Below are 16,399 nucleotides of genomic sequence, written 5' to 3' on the forward strand. Positions count from 1 at the left end.
TCCTCCCCGCCACACAGTTTAAGCTGATACTATCACAAGGTTACTCATGCACACCGGGACTGGAGGCCGCTCACACTACGAAGTGGTATCTGGGAGCCATTGTGCTCGAAGTCGTTTGGAATCCCCTGTTTGCAGCAAATGAGCGGGGGCCACTCTTAAGCTCCATTAAGCAGAAAGGCAGTTATTTACTGTATTTGTTTTCTTTTCCTCAGCTCTGGCCATGACCGGCCGCAGGTGCAGGCTGAGCACGGAGACCTCGTGGGGCAGTGGACCACCAAACACAGCCGTCTCTGTGGGGAAAGTAATGGAACCTCGTCTTGGTGTGACTGGGAGAATGGACTAAAGATACGCACCGTTAGACTGGGATTTGTACTCTTGTGTGTTGAGTTAAGGTACAAATGATGACTTTTGCCCACCAAAAAATATCTTTAATTCCACAAATAGCTGGATTAGACTGTAAAATGTATTAGACTGTGATTTCAAAGCTAAAAGAAAAAAATGTGTTTTCTTGCCAAAGTGGTACTCACTTAACAGTCACAATGGCACATCCACCAATTCATTTACACAAGTACACGTATTCACACACCAGTGCCAGACACTGGGAGTAACTCAGGGCTCAGTGTATTGCTCAAGGACACTTAGGTGTGAGGTCCATGTACTGGGGTTCAAACTACTAACCCTCTGGTTCATGGACAACCCACTCTACCTACTGAGCCACGGCCGTAGACAGATGCAAAAGCTAACAGCTGATTGGCTGAACAGCCTGTAGACTATTTACTGAACTTGCCAACCAGCACATATAAAGCACACTATTAGTAACTTGTGGTCTTGCCTGTCTGAAGTGCTAAAGACATAAGCTTGGTTTCTGCTCCTGCAAAGGATCTGCACTGAACCTACGCCACAGCAGTGTTGGCATTTACACTTATGCCCGGGTGTGTCTGCATTGTTCTATAATTATGCTGCTAAAACGCCAGGCTAGTCGTCAGCTATGTTGACCTTCTCTGTGCACTTCGAACAATGTTGTCTGGAACTTAGCGGCTTATGTCGGATTTGGACCTAATAAATGGTGAACAACAATTACTTTTGCTGAAATCACTGCAAAACACAAAGGAGAGAACCTAACTGAATAGGAGGTGTACAGGAGACAGACAGAGGGGGAATTCAATGAGCCTCTCCAGTCACTGAAAGACATGACACAGAAAATTGGTTTTGGAACAATCACAGTTGTTGCCGTCTGCATCGCTGCGACATGTAGTCACATTTTGGGCAGGTGAAAACAACACGTCCGACGGGTTTGACATGGATTATGTGTAAAACTTGAAGCTGTTTGATTTCAGTTCAAATGCTATGCAAACAGGATATAACATACAGTATTACACTGTGAGATAACAAAGCATTGTAGTCTGGGCTGAAGTTAATGTTTCTAAGAAGAGAAACATGAACATTATCTCTGGTTAAATACAGGAAAAAGGGTGCAGCACTAGGATTTAGCCTAGTTTAGTTTAAAGAATGACTTTAAGAAAAAGAAAAGCATAGGCTCTGCACCTTCAAAAGGTCATCATACCCACTAACCTGCACCCTATGCACAGCATAAAACGTTTTGTAAAAAACAAAACGTTTGATGCTGTTTTATGGAAGATTGTATGTGAAACAGGCGGCACAGTGGAATGGTGGTTATCACCGATGCCTCACAGCAAGAAAGTTCCGGGTTCGAATCCAGGCTGACTGGGGCCTCTTTGTGTGGAGTTTGCATGTTCTCCCTATGTCTTCGGGTACTCCAGCTTCCTCCCACCGTCCAAAGACATGCTTGTTAGGTTAACTGGTGATTCTAAATTGGCCGTAGGTCTGCATGTGAGTGTGGATCGTTGTCTGTTCTTTCTTCTTTTGTAAAACTGGTTTCTTAATAAAGAAATAACTTTTGATTCATAATTTATACGCTTCACAAGTGAGCTGCGGCCCATTCAACTCATATTTAAAACTGCTCATCTTCAAAGCTTTCCAGTCTTTCAGTAGCCTCAGCCTTCGGGCCTGACGTCTCTGGAAGTCATAAGCAAACTAAATTGTAGTTTTTTTTCTATATGTCAGAGACTTTTCAAAACAAATTGTAATTCTAGATAGCGCAAGTATAAAGCCTGTCCACTTTCGCCAGGCTGCTTCGCAGTGTTTCGGGAACAGGATGCTTCAGTGAGGCCTTGTTTGGAGTTGGCCTTTTGTGAAGAGCCGGTGTTTAGAGCTGTGAGCAAGCTTTAGCCCGGGTCACTTCTGCAACAGCTTTTGATTCCCCGTCTTTGTTCTCCAATCAGAAACGTGTTTCAGTTTGAGTTTCATTAAGAGCATGTCCTGAAATTGGATCCATCTCTTTGTACGCCTGCCGAACGGGAACAGTGTGCACCCTAACTGGAAGCAGATCATTCTAACCTTCATCAATGGACCTGGAAGCACATGCACGTGTGTTTGAGTGTGCGCGGCATATGGGCGCACACCTACAGTATGTTGTTTGTGTGCAGTGTATGTTCCAGTGTAACTTATCAGGGCCTGTGAAACATTATAGCCCAAGGTGTCACTCTCTCTGGAAACATCTCGTATGGCCTTACAGCAACATATATTCACTGTGGATGACATCATTTACCCTTCAGACGTATTAATGATTATTTCATTCTCTCCTCCTGCCAAGGAAACACCCGTGTCCATAACAGAGCGGCACACTTAGCATAGATTTTCCACAGGAAACAGGGTTGAGGTGGCTCTGTTTCTGCCTGCTTCAGAAGGTGTCCAACAAACATCTCTGAGGTTTCTTGCTTTGCTTACAGTTACTTGCTTACTTCTGACCTTCCACAAAGATCCCCTCACAACGAACAAGGTGTTAAAGGCGGGAACTCACAGCAGTCTGCGACCATTTTGATATCCCTTTATTCTTCATCTTCTGAGGAGGCTGATCTGTTACATCAAGGGGAAGAATGTGTCCAGAGCACATTCATTAGCCCAGAGCTGTTATGTGGAAATCTCAAGTCTCCTTTTTCCACATCATTACAGGAGCTTCACAACCAGGCCTCCTGGGAAAGGGAAAGGGAAAGTGAGCAGAGAAATGTCTATGGAGCACATGCAGGGAAGAGCTTCCAGATGTGACATGTCAGCATCAACGACACTCAATGACGAGGTGAGGATACTCGGGGGGTGGGGGTTGACTGACGGACTGACTGACGGGCTGACTGACTGACTGACTGCTGGACTGAAGGACTGACGGACTGACAGGTTCTTGGCGGCGTGAGAGTTACTATCACTCCAGGGGAGAGAGAAAAATAACCACCTTTCCAATTGTAAATTGCCGTCACGGGGACGTCAGTGAAAACAAGACGCTCTTATGTCATTCTCATTCATCCATGTATACATGCATGCATGTGTGAATACTTTAATCACAGAAGAGCTGTGTATTTATGAGCTTGTCGGTGCACGCTGAGAGCCAAACCAATCAGTAGACATGGACCAGGGTCAATATATTTCTTTTATGTCCATGTCCATGTATGGCTAAGGTTAGGGAAAGGATTGTTATGTTAAATAGAATATGTTATTGTACAGTTAAGGTTGGTCACCAATGGAGTAAAAAGTTGCAAAAGGGCAGCGGCCCACTCAATTATGAGACTTCTTGTTTGTGATGCCTGTGATCGCCCCTCTTCAAACTCTTTGTATTGAATAAAATGGTGATTATTGGTTGGCTCACCAGCTGCACTTAGTTTGTAGGGAGAAGTGAATGCCACTTTTCGGTGGTTGAGTTTGCCATTCCAAGTTTTAGTTCACTGTGCGAATTACATTCAAATGGTCCATGTAAGCAATGCAACATCTGTTAACTGCTGTTAATTGTATCTCTACTAGAGGGCTGTATTTCTAGTTTTTGCAAGGGAGTGTAGAACAAAGAAGCGGCGGCATCCACAGTAAGTACTGAAGGTGACAAGTGGCGCACCTCCATCTCAGTATACTGTAGAGTAAAGTACTTTTACCGTGCCCTGCTGATGTGCCCTGATGATATCAGAGGGCTGTTGGTACAACACAAGTTTGTTTGGCGTCACTGTAAATGGATCCACCCGCTGCTCTTCTTTTGTGCCGTGTCTTCTGGCATTTAGGATTACAGCTTTAATTGTGGACCGTTAGTTTCCACCGCTCTACATAAAAGGGCTCACTACTTCCTGCACTGGTACTGTTTGTTGGCACTAGAAGTAAATCTTGAGGTGCAGAATTGTCCATAATGAAGGTAATTCCAGGGATGTAAGAGGTGTGTCTGGTGAATGTGTGCGTCTTTGTGTCTGCGTACAGATACACTAAAGTGCAGCCTGTGTGTTTCTACATACCATCAATGGGTCTGTGGTCCATATGCAATGCACTGTTAAAGCCAGAAGCCAGAAGAAGGGAGCTCAGCTTGAAGAAGCCAATGCTGCCGAATTCCTAAAGAGAACAACAAGCACTCACTGAGGCTCAAACCCACGTGGAGGAAGGGACCTCATCCAACTCAGCCACCAAGTCGCTCCATTTCCTTAGAAGCACGTCTTGGACTACGGCGTTCTGGCTAAATGGGCGATGGAGATCTGATCAGGCCCACAGTTTCCTGCTGAGCACAAAGTCGCTCTCACAAGCATTGAGCCATATGTCATCCAGATGCTGCTGGCCTCACTCCCCTTCAAAGAAACAATTAGGCGCAATTATCGCAACATATAAATGAATTTCATCCATGATTAAAATGTTTGGGGTAGGGGGCGAGCAGGACGCACAGCCAGGTGGTTGTAATCTCAATGGCAGTCGCAGTGGGGCTTTGCTCAAAGAGGGCAAAAGAAAGAAAAACCTGCCGAGCTGTTTATTCAGGCACTTGTACGTCTGGACAAGTGCTTCCCCCCCGTCTTGCAGCATGTTCGCCCTATCAGGGCAGGCATTTGTCCCTTAATACTGTTTTAATGAAGGTCATTCATTTTAATGGAGCCTCATTTCAAACTCCAGTAATTAAAGCTAGTGGTGCACTTGACTGGGAGGTTGTTGAGACAGTATGAGTGCCAGTTCTTCAAATAAACAGTCCCCCATTCAAGCCAGTGGGCATCTGAACAACATAATCCAGTTCACAGTGGTGGAAAGAGGGGAAGGCAGTTCAGCTCAGAGGAGAAATTGAAACCATGTTAGAGAGATGAAAACCACATTTAGTTAAGTGGCAAGAAGGATGACAGGTGGCTCCAGCATGTTCCGAGGATAACAGAACAATCAGGAATAATCAGGTTTGAAAGGTTGAGAACACAAGGAGGAACTGAGGAGTGATACAATGAGATTCTGATGTCAAGTGTTTGTCAAACCGCAACTGGAAACTGCTCGGCTTGGTGAAGGATCAAACTCGGTGTAACTGTCAGTGAGTGTGAGCTGTTGTGTGTGTTTATAGCGTCGCAAAGAGAGAGATTGAGGAGCACGGGGAAACGGAAAAGAAACGTAAGCTGAGGTGAAAGATGAAGACCTACAGTCATTCCTCTGTGTCTCCTCTGCCCCAACATCATCAAGGTCTCCCTGAAAAATCTCCATACAGTCGATTTCAAAGAGACATGTGGATGTAGCTCTCGGGAAAGGCGTGAAGATGATGCATTTTGATCTCCAGATGAAGAGTGTGACGGGGGAAGCTGCTATATATGTACGTGTCAAGCTTTCCAGTCCCAGATGTATAGACAGTGACATGCCAGTGTCAAACACAAGGGAATTTTAAAAAGATCTAAAGAGACGCAATATGCATCAAATATAATGTTGTAAATATCTACCTAAATGCTGGTGTCACATGAAATAAATCTTAGATAAATAGTGAATGTAAATCATACTACCTCTCAGCTAAATTGAAACCAACTTCCCCTGCATGTGCTTAAATACATCCCCGGATAATTTATGTGTTTACTCCTCAGATTAGAGAGATCCATCTTTCTAGGTGTGTCATCTACCCAGCATGCTTTGCTGCTTCCTGGCGTTAGATGGTATAATGTTGATGTATGATCTGTGAAGAGGAGCCTTGTTTTATCTCCTACGCGGTGACATGGGACGGTTGTTTTATCTCCCTGCGATGAGGCATGGGATGCTCACCCTGCTCCTTCAGCCTATCTGACTGCCTGCTGAGGGCCCTGATGAAAGCGCAGGGCCACCTTGTCCAGACGGCAAACATCCATCAGAGGAGCAACATGTCAAACGATGAGGGCAACGGAGAGTCATCTGTAGGGCGAAGGAAGGGTACTGGCTCGGTCAGACAGGGTTTGAGCCTAACAGATACCTAAGTAGTGGTGCTGCTGGTAGATGTGTTTGGTTTGTGCAAGTAGCTTTTTATGTATTAGCAGGCATTTTGCTCCGAAAGCAAAGGATTTATGGTTTAATCAGAAGGAATAGTCACTTTCTTATGTGGTATCTTGAGATTCTTCTATCTGGATATTGTTATAGTGTTTTTAGAGAAACATAAATACAGCAGTAAACTGCCAGCACTACAGACAGTTTGAAGTAGGGGTTGAACAACTTCCAATTTTTTAAAGTTGACTAATATTTGTTGAAAGTCGAGTCAATGTCGACTTCCTGCTTAAATCGTCATGGCACAGCAGTAAAGTCGACTAGTCAGTACAACCCCTAGTTTGAAGTATTAAAGACTGTGCATGCTTATACTAATAAGCTAGTAGATAATCAATGTTAATTTATTCCTTCCCTACCTTAAATGCTCTGAACTCCACCCTTGGTCTATACAGACTAACAACTGTTTCTCCTGGGTTTCTGCTCCTTCTTTGTTCCCTCTCTCTCTCTTTTTTTTTTTTTTAGTTTCTGTTGCTCAGGTGATAGAGGAGTTTAGCAACTAATTGCTGAAGTGTCCTTGGGCAAGACACTGAACTAAGATGCTCCCGATGACAGGCGAGCACCGCCCATGGATGAATGGAGTTCACTGAGAACAGATAACTTGAAACATCCAGATCATTCACCATTTCTGCCATAATTTGCATGGCCCTCAAACGTTATCATGAATAATCCTCCTATATGGCTGCTTAAGTTTTGTGTTGTTTGTCCGAAGTTGCCAAGTTGTCTTACAGTATATGCCACTGCAGCTTGGCTTGCATGTTTACAGCTGCTGTCTGCGCAGGCTAGCTGAATGCTGAATAAATTAGCTAGCTAAATTAGGCTTTCAAAAGTCACCAGGATAATAACCATGCCTTTTGCGAAACCTGTAGGGTTGAGTTTAACCCAAAAAGGGTTCATTTTAACACAAAACCTAGAGGTTTGCAGCAAATCTGGAGGGGATGTGCAGCAAAGTTTGCCAGTGTTGGCCACCAACGTAATTTTTATGGGAATAATGAGAAATTTGCGGGAAAACATGCTTGGTGGTGGATTTCCCAAACTGTTTGTCAGTAGAACTAAACTTCTTGTAACCTTCTGGTGGCAAGTTAGCCATAAATGTCAAATATGTCAAGTATGGACTGCACGGCTACAACTATTACAGGCCTACAATGTCCCACTGTGGTTGCTGAAGCCCTGTTATACATGAAAATGGTACAAATCTCTGACATAACATCTCTCAATGCATTGATTCCCCACACAACTAAAGACACACGACAGTACAATGAAAACATTATGGCACGAGCAACAACACCATTAAAATGTATAAATGCGTAAAGCACATCCAGATAATTCCAGGCACATGGTAGTGAGACAGCGCTTTATAGGACTGGTAAATGAAAACAAACGGACACAAAGACACGAAAAACGATCACAGCCTTTTCTTGTTTTCCTCCACTAAGCGGTCGACACAACAGCGCGCTTTGAAGTGGCTTTTGAGGGCTAATGATCGGCACGTTGCACGTTCTCACAAACTGAGTGTTTCTATTTTTGCGAAGAGAACCCCTCCTTCATAAATTCATACAGTTTATCCTCAAGGCTTAGCGACATTCAAATCTGTGAACATAATTTCTCTCTCTCTCTCTCTCTCTCTCACTCCCTGTGTATCCTGATTGCTTCCACACACTTGAAGCAAGTCCAGCTGGGGACTGTAAAAATAAACTCCATGTTTAAAAAAGGGTAGATTAGCCCCTTTAAATTGGTTTCTTTTCATGTTTTTGCTTCCCCGTGAGTCCAACCTGGCAGGAACCAGCAGGTTGAGAACATAGAGTGTGTGTGTGCAGCATGGGAACATAGTGGAGTGTAGGGAAACACTAATTGGCAAGTAGGACCTGTCGCCGACCAGATGTTTCTGTAAAAGCCGTTAGCGAGGCACAGGTCCACAGCGAGGTGTCGGAGGCCTAAGCATGCATCAGAGGGAGCCGTCATGGATCTTGGACCGCTCTCCTGCTGGACACCTTGCTTCCTGCCTTCCTGCACAGCTGTGCACCACTGCATGCTGCACCGCACTCAGGCTGTTCCATTTTGCTCTTCATGTTGCATGTTGTCAGACTGTGTTTAGTGTTAAACAAGAATTCCATGAAAAATCACTTTTATAGTTCAGTCACACATAAAGCAACAATAAGACAGGATGAAACCTTTCTGTCATTGCTAGTTTTATTACATAATGCCTGTGCTGCAGCAGATCCTGTCCGCACGTCAGATGGCACGTAACAAGTAACAATAGGATAAGGTGTTTCTAGCCACGCTCACACTCTTTTCAGTCTTTACTGTACAGACAGTGCTTATCCCACAGTGGAATCGTTTTTGAGGCGTTCTTTTACTTTCAGCGCCTCACCTCATGTGTCCAGTGTCTTGCATTCAGCACCGCGGCTGGGGTAAGTTCAGGACAGTGATGAGTGTTTGGTTTGCTTGAATTTTCGGAGCGCACGCTCTCACGACCATCTCTCGTTTTTCAGCAGTCTGTCATTTCTCTGTGGCACATTATGAAACGTATTACTCTTCACTCATCACTCCCAGGGAGACGGACGCAGAGAGAGGCTTAAAGCGAACCTCAAGCAAAACCCATCTGGAGGCTTAATTACAAGTAAGCTCTCTTTAATAAGCGGTGGATCATATATCCCAGTACAGCATGTAGAGCAAGAGCGAGGAACCTCCAGAGGCTCGGGAATGTCAATGTTTGTATATGAGCGAACATGGTCGCATGCCAGCAGTGCTGCACTGTGGAGCTGTTTCAGGCTGGCACCGTAATCCACTCTGACTGTGGAAATTTGGCTGAAGAAAGCAAATGAGCAACTCTCTCCCCTCCACCAATGACTGATGATGAGGTGCTCTTGAGCAAGGCACTTAACCCTTGATGGGCCAACGCAGCACCTAGGAACCTTGTGAATGGAGAAGCAGAGTGCTGCCAGATATGAAACATAAGGTGGATTTTTATCCACCTGCTTTTATGAGTACCTTCATTTGCGCTTGAAAACACTTGTGTGGAATCAACTTAAATATTTAAAACCTCAGTGTATTCAAGGCTGAGGAAGAAAAAAGAAAAACGTTGCAGCACGATGTGCAAGAAGTACATGACTTAAACCTCCGCTGAAGCTTCAGTCCTGTTTATTGTGGCGTTTTCTTCTACAGTGGTTTCCCATGTTTGAGGAATTATCATCAGTTGTTTATCCCGATGAACCACCCGCCTGGCCAGTTTGTGCTGCTGTACTTTGAATAACATTAAACACTACTTTAACATCAGTGTGCAAATATGCTCACAGTGAGAAGGCTGATTTTTAAGAAAACCTTAATCAGAAATCCACAGACTGTAACAAAATGGCATTAGAAGAGTGAGTGAGTATAAGGGGTACGGATGAAACTGAGTTATGATTAAGCAATACTTTCTATGGCTGCCCCCACGTTATATAACGTTTTCATGCGCTTTAAAAATCTTTTTCTTAGAATAGTCTATCTTTTTTAAGAGAGGCAAATAAAAGGAATGCTAAATAAGAGATTACACTGAGTTACTCCAAGTGGTGGAACAGTGGCTGCTCTGGCAGTCGTGTTCAGACTCTCTCTCACTCTGTCAGACGGCCCGCTGTGTCGTCCAGCAACTAGATCAGCTATTGTTGGACCATTAACAAGACTGAGAAGAGTCTGCGGTGGCGAACAAAATATGTGCAAACACACATTCCTTGTAGGTTCCTTTGTGACTCAAATGGCGCATTTCCACATTTTACCAATGTGGCCACTGTAGCAATGTCTGCGTGACATTTCATGACGATAGACAGACCAGTAGTCATCACATCAAGAAAAGAAGAAATACTTACACTGACAATTAAATCAACAACAAAGATCAAATCATTGTTTAAAGTTAATGTTTCCACAATGTTTCCATCTCGGCTCCTTCAATTCAAATCATCAAGTAGCACAGTGAAAACCTCCTCAGAGAGAGGTTGTATTCACTGGTGTCGCAGAAGTGTGACCTATTAATACATATAACAGGTAATTTCCATTTGTGAAAAAATACACTGTAAAAAATATCTGTAAAACAGAACTCTTATCAAATATCGAAATCGCGTGCACTTTTAGCCCCTGACACTGCACTGTACTGTGTGTGTGTGTGTGCGTCCTATTTATGTGTGTGTTACATGTTGGTAGTTTATGTTCCCAAGTCATCTTTGTTTTCAGTGGAAGTTGATATGCTTCTTGTGGTTTCTACGATGACATCACCCATGCAGTGGCTTCATGATGAACTCAGACCAACATGAATGTGTTGCTCTTGCTAACAAACAAGCCCAGAGGTTGCAAGCATCACATTAGTCTGACGCGAGCAAGGCGCAGGCTTCCTACTGCCACCAGCATGATTTTATATATCACAACATCCAATCCATCTAATCTCGCAGATTAAATGACTGAAACTAAAATAAGGGTTTTAATGCAGCGTAACACTCACAGAGAGGCATTAACCGGAAAACTAAAAGCATGACGGTTCTTTAAACTCTGGTGGCTGCGATATGTGACTAGATAAGGATATCAACTCCTCTGTCAGATGACATCACCTCCCTACCCATAAACTCTTTCTCACACATCTGATTCAGAATTCTTGTTCCAGGCTTTAGGCTTTATGTTCTTTTAGTATCACAGACACTCATGACTGCTCTACAAAGGTACTGAATGATAATTTATTCATTCAGTAGTTTTTCCATGGCAGGCTCTTGGCACTTCTGAACAAACACCTGGTATTTAGCAGTGTGAGTCTCAGGAGGTTCGCAGATGATTTCATAAACTGCACACAAACCAGATGCTTCAAACACCTACCATACTGTCTACGGTTTAGCTTTTATCTTTATTTTGAGGGTAGATGTGCAGATTTACAACTTTTAAGCAGCACCAGACTGTATATTGAATGTATACAGGTTGCCAGCAATCAATGTAATTATTATTGAACAGCTTAGTGGTTTTACAGTTCATTCAGTGATGACAGACTGGTATAAAGTATGAATATATATCATAAGTAAAATTACACATAACATGTAATAGGTATGGTCAACTCTAAGGAAGGTAGGTCGGTGGTGCCATGACCAGTTTAGAAACATGCAGAGACACGCAAAAAGGCTCAAAAACATTCCCATCAGCCCCAGCGAGTGCAATTGTCAGCCCGATAGCTTGCTAGGACTTTGGTAAACAATGCACCGGCTAAGCACTGGCACATTAGCATTGGAATTATGAGCATGGTAGCATGCTGACATTAGCATCTGAATAGTTTACAAAACTGAATAGTGCATTAACTCATGTGGTTCTAACTGAGCGAGATAAAATATTCATGTTACCCTCAGACTGGTCTTTTCTAGCAGTTATGCTATCGCTCAATCCGTTAAAAATTTCAACAAAATTAATTAATGTTAACAATAACCCCAATGCAGTCAATAACCTCTGTAATGAATTGTGTGGCTCATTTGGCTACTTTTTCTGAATGATAAAGAGAGATAACCATCTTCACAAAACCTCAGCTTAGGCATCCATCATCCCATCCATGTATGCACATGTTTGACTTTCAAGATGTCTGACTGTGGCCCAGGAATGACTGGCATAAAATATGGTGTTCATGATCAAAAGAGGCCGAGAACTTGATTTAGGTGACTGTGGCTGCCCTTGCATAAATATTCTGTCCTCCCTCTGTGCAATGATGGCTGTGAAAGTAAAGGCAGACTCTTTGGCCTTGGTCTCCTTTTAAAACTTTTATCTCAAACTTCAGTTTTACATTACCAGTGTCTCTGATAATCTGCCATAATTCAAAGTTATCACTTTGTTGTCTGTGGGTCAATTCAGTCCGCCGGCACTTCAATTAGTGAGCTGTTCTGCTGAAGTTTTGTTGAAGGAGAGATGAAGGATTTCTGACTTTACTAATAGCCTGAGCTCTAATCTGGGGTGTTGATTGACACTGTCTTCAATGGGCCTGTTTGTACAAGAACCTGCCGTTAGCGTCTGTCATCCAGTCACCTCTCATACATGTCATGAGGTGCCCCTGTCCCTGCTATCTGGCCCTGAGTGTAAGATACACAAATACAGCTTCTGTCGTCGTTAACTAAACTTCTACGTGCTCTTGAAGTCGAAGGCAATAACATTGTGTGTGCAGTTCACATTCTTTTTGCAGCATGCATCTATTGTACCGGTCTGCCTTTCTGGCCTTGCTTATGTCTACACTCAGTCTGTATAGTTCAAGGAAAATGGGTTTGTTTTCCTGTTTGGAAAAAGCTCTTTGTGACCATTCAATCTTGATAGCATGAAAAACTACAAGAACTCAATAAACTCAACACAAAGTTTGTTGCACGAGTTATTGAACTGCTGAAAGGCATATTTTAGCAGTGATGTTTTGGACTAAAAACAACATCTCTTTAAATAAAGGTATTTAAAATCAGGTGGACAACTGAGATATGTGAAGGCTTAGGGCCATGACACAGCAAGTCATTGGTCAGCCAATGACCAGCGTTGGTGTGCGGCTGTTGCCCCAGTCTTGGTGCCCTGCACCACTGGCAATAGCTGAACCCCGGTCAGCAGCTTTCTTGCTTTTGAACAGATGCATGTGGAATCAATGGCGGAACATTACAATATGGAAATATTTTCACAACAGCACAGCCATCTGGAAGGAAGAAACTGAGGACCAACAAATTTGCATAATTCAGGAAAAGCTAGCTCTGTATGTATGACGGTTTGTTACTCCTCCTAGTGTCGTAGCTGGTACTAGCTCTCTGTTAACCACTTGAATGACAGTTACAGACTACTGCCAACTGCTGCCATGGAGAGTTATTTCCAGGTGGAGAATGCGCATGCTAGCGGTTCATTGGCTGTAGCCTTTGAGGTGCATTCAAGTGCAATTTTTGGCCCAGACACAGGCAATGTGAGGTGACGCCACAGACTGCTGCTAATTCTTTGTTGTCGGTTTGGTGTGCTTGGGCCCTAAGAGACATGATGTCAGTGTTGTTGTGAGCTACACACAGTCATTAGAAAATAACCTTAGAACTCCTTACTTTAGTCGTGGTTAACAGAGCTGCATGTTTTAGAGACATAAATCTAAACTAATGTTTTAAATCTGATTACAGCACATATGATTTTGTATCATCTGTACATCTCTTTGGTAGTAAAAGTAAAGCACACTCATGAATCTAATGTAGAGTCTGATCCACTTGCCTCCACAGTAAGTATAAATACCTCCCTCATTTGTCATTCACAATAAATGTCTACTTTTCTCATCTCTGTGGTGACACTGATACAGTGTGTGGGGTCTGAGTGGTACATTGAACTATATATTCCAGTTCAGTAATTACACACCAAGACGTTCTCCCTGCAACCCTCAGGATACATTGCCATGCCTCTGACGAGATGGGAATTTCCCATTTCTGTGTTTTCCATGCTGTTTCAGGTGTTCAGACAGGCTTTAATATGGAGTATCTTCCATCTAAATTCTTTCCTTCAGCTTTTCTTATCTTTTGTTCTAATAAGGCTGTAGTTCTGTTGGAGGTCTTTGATGAATAATAGGAGTCCCAAGATGATGCTCTTTACCTCAGTCATCAAAGATTTCGTGCTCCAGAAGCAGGAGATGTAAAATTATAATGGCTGTTTTGCCATACAGGAGCGTATCAAAGAGAAGAACTTTAAACTGAGGTGGCAGGATCAAATGTGACCAAACCGGAGTAACGGTAGGGGAATAGATTGAGTTTCGTGCAGGAATAATTTAACACTTCTGGAACATTTCACGTCAAACACATGGCCCGGGCAGCTGCTCCTCCAGGGGTGGGTTTTATTTCACCAGCTTGTACCTGTGCTCAGAGCCCTGCCGACACAGTTTTCCTACTTCTACAACTTCAGTTTGCCTTTGGGCACCACAAAATGCCTGTGTGCACTGTATATCCTTTGTGGGAATACATTTAGACTTAAATGCCCTTGATTGAGCACTGGCAGGATGTCCAGCAGGTCCCAGTTTTTTTTGGTTTTTTTTCATGTAATTTCCATGCTGGGGACCGCAGCTGTGCTGAGCCTCCAGACATGACATCATGTGGCAGACGGATGCATGTAACAGGCAAACCTTCGTGACAACATTTCATCTCAGCCATCACTTTAAGTGTCTTTTGCATTACCTGAGTTTTAGATTACTTCAGTTCAATTTCTTGAAATAAAGCTCATAGCACGACTGACTACGATGACTGTGCTTGAAGCATTTCAGACATGTTTGAATAAAGTGATGAGAAGAGCTCTGACACCAGAAGAAACTGTCATAGGTTGCATGTTACAACCTTTATTAGTGAAGAAAGCTCATTCTCATACAGTTTTATCGTTGCCGCCAGCACTTTTCACACTTATATTCATATCACAGTCTAATCAGCGTTATGATTCACAACATCTAATTGCTTTTAGAAGAATGTTGCCGCAAACCATTTTGGAGCAACAAATCACCATAGCCAAGTATTGAATAAGCCACATCTACAGCCATGCTAGCAGCTCCGTGAAGCTGTACTTCAGGCACAGCACGTGTTGAGATGAATGCTTACGTCAGCGTGCCCGCATGCTCAACATTCTGGTGTTATATAGTTATTATCTTGCATGCTGACATATGCTAACTAGCACAAAACAAGATAGCAAACATGATGAAAGCACAAATGGGAATTTCAGAGATTCATCAATGTTTTAACTGTTAATACTAAAAGTGTCAAATAAAAATCACAAATCTTCCAACTGGTATGAAAAATCTTGCGGACTGAAATAAAATAGCCTATAGGTTTTTGAAAATGCTAGTACTTTTTCCCTTAAATACTTGTGATATTTATTTGGATTAAGTGATTTTTAATAATACTACAAATAGAAAAAAAATTCGTTTCATGTAGATTTTGGAAAGATAATGTGTAATGCAATTGGCAACAAATCATTTCATGTGAAGGCATGTCAGAGTCATTCCAGGGGAACTGATGGAATGAGTGGATAAGAAACAGAAATAAAGAGTGTAAATACATTCAATACTTTATTAAAAATACTGATTAGTCTCACTGAAAGTATTATTTTTGTAATAACAAATAAACTGCTTCTATTCTGTATGCTGTCTATGCTGTCTAGATGCTCCCTTTGGCAAATATTTGGTTTAATCCTGAAAGTTATAACCTGGTTATAGTGATGTCTTTCTATTGTGTGCTTCTTATCTTTTTTGTGTTCACTGTGAGTTACAGACAAACTCAGCAGTAACTTCGTCTCGTCTTCCCCCACTCTCCTTTGGAGAGTCGTCCTCTCAGCCGTGAAAATCATTCCTGTGTTTAGACACAGCCCTGTGACATGGGCTTTTAGCACTGTGAGCCCAATGAAGCGTTACCGGCTGGGCAACGTAGTCTAAGAGTTCACAGCTACTCAGCACACAGGCGCCAGTGACAAAGTCAGACCACAATTCTTATTCAAAAAGAAGCAAATCAACACGGTTCTCTCCTGAGTGAAATAAAGCTCTGATTAAACACAAATGACTTTGTGGCAACATTCTGGAGAGTGCATTACATCTCTATGAGTCCCTGGAGAACACTGCATGAAGGACGTGGTACGGTGCTGAGGCCAATCCGTCATATAGCAGATCGTGATCCAAAATTCCTCTTTTGAACACAGATCTCCAGTATAAAAGCATCCAGACGAGAACTAAAAGTGACTAAGTGTTCCTATTAAAGTGAGTGTGTGCCTGGGTCTTTCTGTCTATGTGAGTCAGAGAGTGTCTCCAGGCTGTACAGTAGATAAGAAAGGGCAGCAACAGGCACAGGGGTATCCATTACTCACTGGATGCCTATGGAGAGCAGGAGAGGCAGCACCTGAATCCGGTTTAATGGTGGAAATGGATGCACAGTCTCCCCGTGGAGTAATCCCATTTATGGCCAAAGCTCACCTGTGATATATGGAAAGAAGACAGATGCCAGCGAGGGAGGCAGTGGGACACAGAGGTGATTGGACACATTCTTCTGGGTGATGTGGAGGCCGAGAGTAGCTTTGAACTCGCGCTACAGTCCAGGGTCATGCTGGG

Source organism: Chelon labrosus (assembly GCF_963514085.1).
Source record: "Chelon labrosus genome assembly, chromosome: 7".
NCBI lineage: Eukaryota > Metazoa > Chordata > Actinopteri > Mugiliformes > Mugilidae > Chelon > Chelon labrosus.